Genomic DNA, 14,066 nt, shown 5'->3' on the forward strand with positions numbered 1-14,066 from the left:
TGTCTAAGTCCATAACTATTTTGGTATGTACTTGACCCGATGGTGCATGGTCCTTTTGGGTTGCCTTCACCAAAGCAACTTGATTGGAGAAATGAATAAAGAGAGAGAGGATAATATGATTTATTAATATGTTATAAGAATAATATATTAAAGGAGAAATCATATTTGTTTAATTAATATTGGTCAATAATTAATTAAGAATTAATTTTGTGATCAAGTGTAATTAATTAAACTAGAGGGGCTGAATTGTAATTATGTGATAGTTACAAAATAAGGTAAGAATTATCTTATAAGTATGGTGAACGAATTTAAGGTTGGAAAGCCTTAGAATTCGAGTATGATAAGGATTCAAGGATTATCTTATTGGTTGCTTAATGGATAATCAACTATATAAGGATAATGACTGAAACCCTATCTCTACACCTATATAAACAACCCCAAGGTCATGATTTCGTGTATCCCTTCCCAAGAGGTCCCAAATACAAATTCTAACCTCCCTCCTCTCTCCTTATACCTTCTCCACTTGCTTATGGTGTTTGTAAGCCATTAGAGGAGTGACACTTGTGACTCTTTGCTTTCCAAGGTCAATTCAAGGAGGAATTGGATTGTTATATTTCTATATAACAATCAAGGTATGTTCTTAAACCTATTTACATGTGAATTCTGATTTCCATATGCTAGTATTAGGGTTCAAAGTCTTGGATTCAAAGTATGTACAATAGAGAAACCTAGATCCGAGCTTTAGGGTTTGTATGAGCACATAGGATGTCTTATGACTAAAACCCATCAGTTGTATCAGAGCCATGATTGGTTTCTATTGTATTGATGCTTGATGTAACTGAAAATCGTGTTTTGGCCTCACTGTTCGACCTGACTCGGCGAGTCACTCTTGGACTCGGCGAGTCAGCCCTACTCGGCGAGTTCCAGAGGGTGACTCGGCGAGTCGGTGCGTCAGACAGTGCTTATCTCGGGATTTCTTGCTGTTTTTGCATTGGGATAATTACCTTATCATGTTAGATCATTATTAATCCGATTATATGATATATTTGACTATAATTTTGATCTAATTGAAGATATTTATCAATTAATAAGATAATTGTTTCCTTATAAGATAATTGATTAATTATTTTGAGTAAATTGATAAATTGTTTTGCAAGAAATCATTAAACAAATCAAATATGGATAATTATGTGATTAAATGTTAATTTGAATTATTTGCTATTTGATCCTTGTTGTGAAAAGTTTCATATTTGGCCCTTTAGGTTTTATAGTTTAAATTTGAACCCCAAAAGTTTTGTTGTTTTGAAATTTAAATAGTTGAAACCCTAATGTTTTGAAAAAGGTTTCAAAACTTGCCCTCAAGTTTTGGAATTTAAATTTTGATTAAATAGTTTAATTTTGATGCATATTTAAATTCTAAACCCTAATGTGTTGAAATGTTTCAAAACTTGCCCTCAAGTTTTGGAATTTAAAAGTTGATTAAAAGTTTAATTAGGAATGTTAAATTCTAAAACTCTAGTATAGTTTTGAAAAAGTTCAAATCACACCCTTATGGTTTTATTAACTAATTAAGGTGTTTAATTAAAGAGGTTTAATAAATCCATAAAAGTTTAGGTTTACAATTTAAGTAAATTAAAAGTATAATTGTTAAATTGAACCACCTAATATTTTAAAAGTGTAAAATACACCCTATACTATATATAACATTAAAAGTCTAACATTATATATATGTATAACTAAAAGTCAGTCTTACCGTTAGTAGGCCTCATTCACGAAGCTGGTCTATAAGGGGTGTTTAAGGAAATTGCCTATAAAATGGCGATTGAATGGGTATCCACTCTTACCCACCGCACTCTTGACTAGTGGAGAGTCGTTAGCCGAACGGGTAGGATATGACGAAACCTTCCATTATAAGTATAATGAATTATCAAGTAACTAAATGTTTTATAAAATTCCCAATCTTAGTTACTTAGGCAAAAGTGAATCGATGCAATTCCATGAAATTACACTTTGTGCCCTTGCGAAGACGTTAGTGGAGCGTGTGTGGTTAACCGGCACACTAAATGGGTCTAAGCAAAGGTAGCAAAGGGTGACTCAATGTTTGTCATGGTTCGGTGGAGCGTGTGTGGTTTACCGGCACATCGAATAGGTGACTGTAACATGTGAGGGCACCATGTAAGTTTGCATGGTTATTCACACCCGCTTTGTGATCCTCGGCATCCCAGTCACAAACAAGAGGGGCATATCGAGATTTAAACATGCCATTGAAAGTTCAATGTATCTCAAAGGATCTAGGAGTTTTCATAGATTTAAAACTTAAATTTCTTTTTCGTTTTTCATGGTGGAAATTAGTGAATCGTCATTCACTTACCTTCAAATATTCTGCAATTAGGGTTACGGCATCCCTCTCCCGAGTTGTAGAATATTGTGTTGGGTCCTAGCCTTAGTATCTTATTTGGGTGATTTACTAAGGACTCAATCAATCAACTAACTTGAATTCGTTTTTCTCCCGTTTTGTAGATGTCAAAGTTCGACAACTATGGTCTTCCCAAATTCCGTGGAACAAGCATTCCACATGAAGATGGTATTCCACGATTTAATCGAGGAACGAGAAATCATGCTTCACTTCCTCCTCCTCCTCCTATTGTTCTCCCTAGCCCACAAGATCGAAGAATTGAAAGGTTCAATATCACTAAAGCCCTATTGGAAATGAAACATGAAGATGGTAAACCCGTGTGTGCCCACGTTCTAGGAATGAAATCACACATTGATAGGTTGATAATGTTGGGTGTGTCATTCCCAGATGAGTTGGCTGTGAATTGGGTTTTGCAGTCACTTCCTGAATCATATAATGAGTTCAAAAGAAAGTATTATATGATGAATCATGACGACAACCTCATTGACCTAACTTACATGCTCATTGCTGCTGAATCAGAAATGATTTGGCGAAGCAATGGAGCGTATTTGTTGGAAAAGTCAACCAACCATGCTTCCGAGAATGTTCTAGGAGAACCGACCTGCGTTTGCTGCCAAAAGAGAGGGCGTTGGATACAAGTCTGCCCGAAGAGCCTGAAGAGTCCAGAAGCTGGGAGAGTCAAAGAGTATGGCTGCGCTTCAGGTAAAATCCACTATCTAACTCCATTAAGTTCCTACTCATTAATTCTTAATACATAATGTAATAAGATTGCATTTGAATGTTTTACAGGATCAGTGAAAAGAAAGGAAGCTTGGTGAAAGAGCAAGATGAATCTAATCACAAGGAATGGATCTTGATCGCATGGACTTGAAGATTAGATTTTGAGCTTAGATAGTTATGATAGAGTTGTTAGAAAATTTTCTTTTGAAATACATATGTTTTGCATTGTAAGGACAAATGTTTTCCGCTGCTTTTATAAAATAAATTTTCGTTTGACTTACTTATTTATTTATTTATTTCCTTGCAATGAAATCGTTATGAAAAGTTAGTGTTTGCATATTTCTACAACAAATGGATATGATTCTTATTTATGGTGTTTATGGAAAAGTCGAGAATTTACCAAATAGGGAGAGTTTCTCATCGCCCAAGTTTCAATTGGACAGAAATTTGGAATCATGCAACTTGGTTGCACGATGAATGAGAAATTTCATATTTGGAAATTAGACCAATTCGTTGACAAAGTGTCAAGTGAAGGACTAAGAGACCGAGCACACAAAGTTGCGTGTTGATCAAGTCCACCATAAGAGTAACAAAGATATTCGTCATGATTTACTAAAGGTTTAGTAAATATGATTATACTTACAAGATTAAGTGTAATTCTGAATTGATTAAAGGGTTTAGATCAATAGCAAAACGAATAAGAAGAATCAAGTAGGCAGAAAGATAAAAGTTTCTCCATTCTAAGAAGATGGGAGAGTACCTTTTATGCTTTATGATAGGTCTTAATGATTAGGAACCATACCTCAATTGATCCTCTAAGTGAGTTTTAGTACAATGGTATGTCTAAGAAGAGGAATCAAGAATTGAAGAAATGGTTAAATCAATAAGTCAATCATACTTCGTTCCAATAACAAGTCTTAAAGTTAAGATTGTGACATTGAGTGAAAGGTATTAAGAAGGTTTATAACTTTCATTAAAAGTGGTAAGTTGTGATGTCTTAGATAAGACAAAGACCAACTAGGACCAATTTATGAAGAGTTTTTGATAAAAGCTACACTAACTCTTGAATATTTATTTGTCAAGAAATGTTTTGACAAGAGAATCTTATATGTCAAGGAGTCAGTGGGAGTCTTAATAGTCTTGAATAGTTTCAAGAACAAATCAAATAAACCTTACCAATCATCACTAGCACACGAGTTGAGGTTGACAACCTATCGTATTGACATTATTTTGATTATCTGCTGTTCCAATTGAGTTAATTATGTATATGAGTTCTATGAGTTCTCATCTTGAATGCATAAAAGGCAAGGCACCTTAATCAATGAAAGGTACATTGATAAGAAAGGGTGAGATGCTTAACTACTTGGAAGACGTGGTGGGAAGCTGTGCTACCATGAGGCAAGAAATCAAAATTAAGAAAGTTCGATCCATATGAGTTTGAATTTGTTGTAAACTTTAGTTTTAACAAATTCACATGGATAAGAACACATACACCGCTCAAATCTAAGTGTCATAAGATTTCCTCCTTCATGAGAATGATTGTGAGGAAATGCTTTCACTAAGACAGATTTTAAGAAGATAGTGATTGTAAAATTGCATTCTCGAATTCAATTATGGTTACGACATCCCTTTCCATAATTTGAATTGTGAGGTTTGGCAATTAGTCTTAATTGTTTAGACACACATATGAACTATCGAAGGCAAATGTGTATAAGTTGAAGAAACATTGATAAAAGATTATCAAAGCACGAAGTATTAGAAACATGAACTTAAGAAATTCAATAAGCATTGTTTTTCTGAAAGTTAAGATGTTTATGAATACATGTCGAAGCTAGTGGGAGCATAAGTGTTATGTTTTATAATAATCATCAAGATAGTGGGAGCATAAAAGTTATGATTGTATGATTATTAAGGAAAGTATTGCAAGATTAGCAATATTAATTATAGAAAACAAGAGTCATACTTTGCAAAGTTGCAATAATTGAAGAGTTGTTTTGCTATAATTAAGGGAGAGAATATTATGCTTCATTTCAAATCTAAAGGTTTAGGTTGAGAAATGTTAATAAAATTTAGTCAAAGGTACAAAGTGTGTTCTTAAAATTTCGATTATGATTACGGCATCCCTCTTCACAATTCGAATTTTGAGAACATAGCAAATAAAACATTATGCGTCGTGTCCCATACGCTTCGGGTATAGGATCGATTGCAAATGCTTTAATGTTTGACCATTCTAAAATTTTCCAAAATGTCTAGCACATTTAGAGGGAAAAAGGACTAGAATCGGTTTAGACTAAAATAATTAAACAACTATCAAAGGACAATCCAAGTTCGACGAGGATTGGTCGCTTGTGAGTAGTTGGAAGTATAGTATTGGAAAATATGGAAATGTTTCCATATTGGATGGACCATATCGACATCATTACGAATAGATAAGATTCTATTAAGAATGAGTTGTCATATGGAACATATGGAAGTGTGTCCATATTGGGAATTGAATATTGAGAAATCTATGATTAGATTAGAAACTTCTATGCAAAAGGATGTTCAAAGAATGTACTTTGAGTGAGAGACATCACGTCTATGGAATTGTCTTGTAACAATCTCCGATAGAGGACTTTGTAATATCATTGGTAATAGTCTTTGTGACTTTGGTGCAGTGACATTACGAAAGGATAATTGCATAGAATGTTAGAATCTAGCATATTCTATAAGTAGCAAGAATTTGATATTCTTTAACTTATGAAAAACGGATTTGTAGTTGTGAAATGAGAAGGATTGGAAATGTGTTCAATGTGATCTATTTCACAAAGTAAGAACCATAGGTAAACATTGTGTGCATACTAGGAGCATGAGACAAGTGTTGGAATTCAAGTAAGAAGTTGATTACCCGAAACGACAAATAATGAGTAATCAATATGGTGATAAATAAAAGGTGTTTTTATTTATACTCAAAGGTTTGAGGCCATATGGGATTAGTATTATTCTTGTGTTTCACATTTGCATGTTTTGACTTCCAGAATAATTGAGTTTATTAAGAATAATCGAATTATTCAAACGGGCCACAGTCGTTCATATGTTGGAAGTAGATATGAATGAAGACTGTCGTGAATTGGTGTGTGGATTGTCTAGAAAAGTATTAGACATAAGCAAATGTTTGCTGCAACGTTCATGAGTGCTTACGAATATGATTTGAGCATTGGATTAAACCCACGCTCACTTGGATCACTCCATGGATTGTATCACGAGTGATTGGTGAGACGATAACATCTTATATTCTTGAAACCGAGATGTGTGAGTTGTATCTTGCAAATTGGTTGCACATTGATAATATGTAAACGCACCAGTAACTTGGTGTTATAAAACATATTGTTGTGTGTGATTCGGTGCGTGAGTACAAGCAAGCATTGTATCAAAGTTTATCCGTTCCTTTTATCCAAAGTAGGATAAAAGCGATATCTTTGGGCCCCTCGATGGTTTAGTGATGACAAACGTAAATGCTCGGCCGGGCTAGGGCTAATTTGATTTGTTCAATTAGTCAGTCGTCATAAATCGGAAATCGAGATATAGTACAAAGAGAATGATTTGAAATCATATCTCATATGATATCTAGAATGGAGGAATATATGATCCCTTATCTTAAGGACACGCGTATTTGATATGATCAGAGTTGACAGCGGCTTTGGAAAGCTACGATTGCAGATCAGGATCCGAAGTCATACGCAGAATAGTTGTTAGACTTATCCAAGTGGGAGACTGTTGGATTAGTGTCTAAGTCCATAACTATTTTGGTATGTACTTGACCCGATGGTGCATGGTCCTTTTGGGTTGCCTTCACCAAAGCAACTTGATTGGAGAAATGAATAAAGAGAGAGAGGATAATATGATTTATTAATATGTTATAAGAATAATATATTAAAGGAGAAATCATATTTGTTTAATTAATATTGGTCAATAATTAATTAAGAATTAATTTTGTGATCAAGTGTAATTAATTAAACTAGAGGGGCTGAATTGTAATTATGTGATAGTTACAAAATAAGGTAAGAATTATCTTATAAGTATGGTGAACGAATTTAAGGTTGGAAAGCCTTAGAATTCGAGTATGATAAGGATTCAAGGATTATCTTATTGGTTGCTTAATGGATAATCAACTATATAAGGATAATGACTGAAACCCTATCTCTACACCTATATAAACAACCCCAAGGTCATGATTTCGTGTATCCCTTCCCAAGAGGTCCCAAATACGAATTCTAACCTCCCTCCTCTCTCCTTATACCTTCTCCACTTGCTTATGGTGTTTGTAAGCCATTAGAGGAGTGACACTTGTGACTCTTTGCTTTCCAAGATCAATTCAAGGAGGAATTGGATTTTTATTGCTATATAACAATCAAGGTATGTTCTTAAACCTATTTACATGTGAATTCTGATTTCCATATGCTAGTATTAGGGTTCAAAGTCTTGGATTCAAAGTATGTACAATAGAGAAACCTAGATCCGAGCTTTAGGGTTTGTATGAGCACATAGGATGTCTTATGACTAAAACCCATCAACTTCAACCCAAAAGGAGGAGGTGCCAAAGGCTAAAGGTCGTGCATTCCAGATTACCCCAGAAGAGGCACGCGAGGACCCGAATGTTGTGACTGGTACATTTCTCGTCAATTCTAGACATGCTCACATCTTATTTGATTCCGGTGCCTCAGATTCTTTTGTGTCTCGTGAATTTGCGCGATCTTTTCAAATTGCTTGCTATGCACTCGCCCAACCATTTCATGTAGATACCGCGGGAAGTGTATCATTACTTGTTGATAAAGTCTATAGAGATTGTGTCATAGAAATTGAAGGTTATAATTTTCTTGCCAATTTGATTCCTATCTCCCTACCCAACTTTGATATCATTCTTGGCATGGATTGGTTGTCAAAGAACCATGCAGAACTCTTGTGCTATGAAAAGATAGTACGCATTCCTATTGAAGAGGAGAATCCTATATATGTCTATGGTGAACAAAGAATCTTAAAAATAATCTCTATCCTTAAAGCTCGTAAATTCATATCGAAGGGGTGTTCTATCTATCTGGCCTACTCAGTTGATGTCTCAAAAGAGGAGAAGAAAACGGTAAATGATGTTCCCGTTGTTAACGAATATCCTGATGTTTTCCCCGATGACTTGCCTGGCCTTCCTCCGGATAGGCAAGTAGAATTCCGAATTGACCTTGTGCCTGGTGCTGCTCCGATTGCAAAGACTCCTTATCGTCTCGCGCCAACAGAGATGAAAGAAATGATGATCCAGCTGCAGGAATTACTTGACAAAGGCTTTATCCGACCGAGTACCTCTCCCTAAGGTGCTCCGGTATTGTTTGTCAAGAAGAAGGACGGATCAATGCGGATGTGCATTGATTATCGTGAGCTGAATAAGGTGACTATCAAAAACAAGTACCCACTACCTCGCATTGATGATTTATTTGATCAACTTCAGGGTGTTAGCTATTTCTCGAAGATTGATTTGAGATCTGGATATCATCAGTTGAAAGTTCACGAGCAGGATGTACCGAAGACTGCTTTTCGTACTCGATATGGGCATTATGAATTCCTTGTTATGCCGTTTGGTTTAACAAATGCTCCTGCTGTATTCATGGATATGATGAATCGGGTATGTCGCCCAATGCTCGATAAATCAGTCATCGTATTCATTGACGGTATTCTAATCTATTCCAAGTCTGAAGCTGATCATGCCATTCATATTCGTGCGGTATTAGAACTTCTTCGAAAGGAGAAACTATATGCTAAATTCTCGAAATGTGAATTCTGGCTTCGCCAAGTTCAATTTCTTGGCCATGTTATTTCTAGTGATGGTGTATCTGTAGATCCTATCAAAATTGAAGCCATTCAAAATTGGGAAGTGCCCCGTAATGCTTCCGAAATTCGTAGTTTCTTGGGTCTCGCGGGATATTACCGGAGATTCATTAAAGACTTTTCTCGTATAGCCGTACCGCTCACGAGTCTTACAAGGAAGGATGCAAAGTTCGAATGGGGTGAAGCCCAAGAAAAAGCTTTCTCAACTCTAAAAGATCTTTTGACTCGTGCTCCAATCTTATCACTCCCGGAAGGTGATGATGATTTCTCCGTAGACAGCGATGCTTCAAGATTGGGACTCGGTTGTGTGTTGATGCAACATGGCAAAGTGATAGCTTATGCCTCAAGACAACTGAAAGATTATGAAAAGAATTATCCCACTCATGATCTCGAACTCGCTGCAGTGGTATTTGCCCTAAAACTCTGGAGGCATTATCTTTTTGGTACAAAATATCAATTATTTACCGACCACAAAAGTCTCAAGTACATATTCAGTAAGCAAACTTTGAATATGAGACAACAACGAGCCATGGAGCTGATCAAAGATTATGACTGTGAAATCCTATATCATCCTGGAAAAGCCAACGTAGTTGCCGATACACTTAGCAGAAAAGTTTATCGTAATAGTATGTGTTATGCTATTACTCATACCACAGTAAAATTCACTATTCTAGATGAACTAGAGAAATGGCAAGAAGAGGCCCTAAATCCAGAAAATGTGAAGAAAAAAGGGATGATACATTATAATGATGCTTTACTTGATGATCCGCGAGGATTAAAAGTATTCAAGAATCGGCTATGGATTCCAAAGATTGGTGGATTCAGACAGAAGATTTTAGATGAAGCCCATAAATCTAAACTTTCAATACATCCTGGTACAAGTGAAATGTACTATGATGTAAGAGCTGATTATTGGTGGCCTGGATTAAAGAGAGACATTGGAAGATATGTACAGGAATGCTTAGTATGCTTATAAGTCAAAGCAGAGCACCAAAAGCCTTATGGAACCCCAGAAAGTCTTAGTGTTCCTGTATGGAAATGGGAAGAACTATCCATGGATTTTATTACCAAATTGCCAAAGGCTGCTAGACAGCATGATAGCATTTGGGTAATTGTCGACCGCCTGACTAAAAGCGCTCATTTTCTTGCCATGCGTGAAACGGCTCCAATGGAGAAATACGCACAAGTATACTTGGATGAAATTGTTGCAAGACACGGTGTGCCACTAAAGATCATTTCCGATCATGATACTCGCTTCACTTCACACTTTTGGGCAAGTATGCAACGTGAAATGGGATCTCGAGTTGCTCTCAGCACAGCTTATCATCCCCATACAGATGGTCAGACGGAGAGAACAATCCAAACCGTAGAAGATATGCTTCGTGCATGTATCTTGGAGTTCGGTGGTAACTGGGATAAATACTTACCTCTTGTCGAATTTTCGTATAATAACAGTTACCACGCTTCAATCAAAATGCCACCATATGAAGCATTATATGGTCGCAAATGTCGTACGCCATTGTGTTGGCGAGACATAGGACAAAAGATCCTTGGAGGCCCTGAAATGATTCAAGACACCACCGACAAGATTCAAATTGTACGAGAAAGAATGAAAGCGGCCCAGGATCGACAAAAGTCCTATACAGAAAAGAGGAGACGACCCATAGAATTCCAGGTGGGTGATTTCGTAATGCTAAAAGTATCCCCGTGGAAAGGCATTATGCGATTTGGGAAGAAAGGAAAACTAAGCCCTATATTTGTTGGTCCTTTCAAAATCATCCGGAGAGTTGGTAAACAAGCATACCACTTGGAATTGCCGGAAGATTTGGCAGGTATTCATGATGTGTTTCATGTGAGCTATCTACGCAAATGCTTGAGCATCTATGATGAGACAGTTCCATTATCCGAGGTGAAATTGGATAATAAGTTAAGATATGTAGAAGAACCAGAAGAGATTATAAATGAGAGAACGGTTGATCTGCGTAATAAAGAAGTGGAGTTAGTGCTTGTCAAGTGGAAACATCATCGAGGCCCAAATTATACTTGGGAAAATAAGAATGAGATAAGAGAAAAATATCCCCGCTTGTTTAAATCGTCGTGATTTCGGGGACGAAATCCTCAAAAGGAGGAGGTATTTGTAACATACACTTTAGTAACCTTGTTTAATTATCATGTTTCATATGATTGTTAGTTTTAAAAAAATGAATATTATTAAATATTATGTGGTTTTAAACGTTTAAAGTAGATAGTTATAGTAAAATAGAATTGTAAGCGTTAAAAAAAATATTATTATTTTTCGGTATGGTTTTAAGCGTTGATTTCTAACGAAATAGTTTTATAATATTTGAAGTTAAACTAAGTTTAGAATCATTTGAAAGGTATTGGAAGTGATAGGGAAGTCTTATGTGATTCCGATCAAAAAGTCAACTATCGGAATTAACGAAAGTATAACGTCTAAGTTGGAAATAAGTAAATCTGATTTTATTGGAAGATCTTTTCTAGGATATTTTTATTGGAAGTTGTAAATTATCTCGTTAAAAACGTATAGGCGAAAACCTCATCGAAAACGGAGTTTCGAGCGAAAAGTTATGCAAGTTTTAGTGTTTAGGGGTAAAATGGGTACCCAAACCGGGTCAAACCCGACCCAACTCGGGTTTTTACCCATTGAAACACGATTTTGAGTCATTTTTCTGCCATTTTCAGTTCCTCACCATCCCTATGGGAGACTTTCACATACATGATCAATCTTGATCAAGTTTTGAAGATTAAATCAAGATTTTGAGTGTTCTTGAAGTATCAAGTCTAATAATTAAGGTATGAACTCTTAATTATTTGATTAACCCTTGTAATTAGTGAGTTATTAAGAGATTAGGGTTTGATCAAAGTGGGTTTACCACTGATTTAATGAAATTAGGTATGAGTTTATGTTATTAACCTAGAATCTTAAATGGAAATCAAGTAACTACATGTAAACTTGAGAATTAATCATATGGTTTAAGAGTAATTAGTGAAAATTAGTAATGAAACTCATGGTTTATACTTGAATTGGAATGGATTACTAAAATATTCAGTTTTATCATTGTAAAAGAAGAGCTTGGTGATATTGATCATGAGGTTTGATCATGTAAAGGGTAAAATGAAATTATAAAGGGTATAATTGTCCTGTTTTTGTAAAAATCACCAAAAATTGTAGAAAAATCGTATGGAGATGTGCTATATATCCCTGGAAAGCTGAGAATATCTACTTTGATTTTTGTTTTAATACCAAAATCTAATTCCAGACTTAAGATGGGTGAAAACAGCTATATGTTCAGTGCAGTAAGGCTGAATTTTGACAGCTTTGGGACATTTTGACAGCTTTAGGATACTGTTTTGTAAAATTCATAGTAAATTATAGAAAAACCATAAAAATGTGAGGTCAGTGGCATTAGAAAGATATAAGAGTCTATTTTGTTAATATTTATAATTTATTAGTTATTTTGACATTTAAGAAGGGTAAAACAGATCTGCAAGTGACAGCTATACAAAGAACAAAAACTAAAATTTCTAAATTGAAAACAACATAACTTGAGAGTAGTTAAGTAATTGCTTATGAAATTTGAAATATGAACTCCAGGGGTATAATTGGAGGTTTTAGAGGCCTGAGGATGGTGTAATTTCATCAGAAAAAAAGAGGAATTTTATCGCAACATTCGGTTACAGCACAGTGAGTTCAATATAGGGACAATTGTATGTTATGTGTTATATGTGCAATGTGCTTTCTTGTGTTATTGATCTAAGTGGTTATTACTTGATATTGGTTTTGATGTCTTTGGCCATGTAGAGCATGACTCGTATCACTTTGGTATTGGCTTTGTGCCTTTGACCATGTAGAGCATGACTCGTATCACTTTGGTATTGGCTTCGGGCTAGGTAAGGCTGAAAGCCTGTATATTCTAGCAACATGATTAAAAGGGATTGTGTTTTAAATGCCTCTTGGGCTGGAATTTATGATGTTTATGATCCTAAATTATTGTGTCTCATTGATTGTAATCCCTTGAATCTAACCGTTTATTGATTTGTAAAGCCCTTCATTTGATACACATATAAGCCTTTGTTGTCCTTTGTTTCTTTTTGTTCATGTCATATTGTTATGTATATGGCATAGCGTTATATTGTATCTATTTTTTTGAACTCACTAAGCGACGCCCGCTTATCCCTTTCAGTGTTTAACTATTTCAGGTGATAAGCATCCAAAGTAAACAGGCTTTGTTGGAGGACTTAGAGTAGTTGACACTACTACGTTTTTACTTGGTATACATATATGTATATGGATTATAAATTATGGGTAGTTATGTGTTTATACAACTAGTTATGAAACTTTGTAAAAACCCTTTTAGTTGGTTTGTATCCATGCTTTTGTAGACCACTAGTGTGAATTATAATTATGAATATGCATGTAGCATGTTTGCCTTTATGGTAATTTTAGTGAATGGGGTCTTTCATATATATATATATATATATATATATATATATATATATATATATATATATATATATATATATATAATAAACAAAAAACTATATATGTTTGTTCTTAAGCGACAATTAACATCATTAAACAAATACATGATATACTAAACATAATACATAAATATGGTGTGTATGTAAATATGTGTACTTATTTGTATTTGTGTTTAGAAAATAACATTGATTTAAAAAAAAAACTTTTAAATGAGTAATGGGTTCTAATGGTGCATACGTTTGTATGTAAGTTTATATTATGTATAACTCGGTCAAAACAATGTTATCAAAGTATAATTAAGTTGTGAAAAAACTAAAACGAAAAAACGACATTTTACAGTTGAAAAATAGAAAAATAAAAAAGACCGTAAGTAATCTGTTGGTAAATACCTACGAGTTACCTACAGATAAAGGTAATCTGTAGGTAATCCTTAGGTATTTACTTACAGATTACCTACCATATTTTTTAATTTTTCTATTTTTCAAAGGTCAAATATCGTTTTTTTTTGTTTCGTTTTTTTAACAACTTAATTATACTTTGATTGCTTTGTTTTAACCAAGTTATACATAACAT

The 14,066-nt window shown here is 34.8% G+C and overlaps 1 long non-coding RNA gene across 2 annotated transcripts; it reads left to right on the forward strand.

Moving 5' to 3' along the window:
* Positions 1-11,686: 11,686 nt before the first annotated feature.
* LOC128133921 (uncharacterized) lies at positions 11,687-13,451 on the forward strand. 2 transcript variants are annotated; one of them, XR_008232234.1, is made up of 3 exons: positions 11,687-11,803; positions 12,606-12,901; positions 13,211-13,451. It is a non-coding gene; the product is annotated as an uncharacterized LOC128133921 (long non-coding RNA). The 2 variants fall into 2 exon arrangements; XR_008232233.1 differs by having other exon boundaries at positions 12,606-12,695.
* Positions 13,452-14,066: the final 615 nt, after the last annotated feature.

Source organism: Lactuca sativa, chromosome 4 (assembly GCF_002870075.4).
Source record: "Lactuca sativa cultivar Salinas chromosome 4, Lsat_Salinas_v11, whole genome shotgun sequence".
In the NCBI taxonomy this organism is placed as follows: Eukaryota; Viridiplantae; Streptophyta; class Magnoliopsida; order Asterales; family Asteraceae; genus Lactuca; species Lactuca sativa.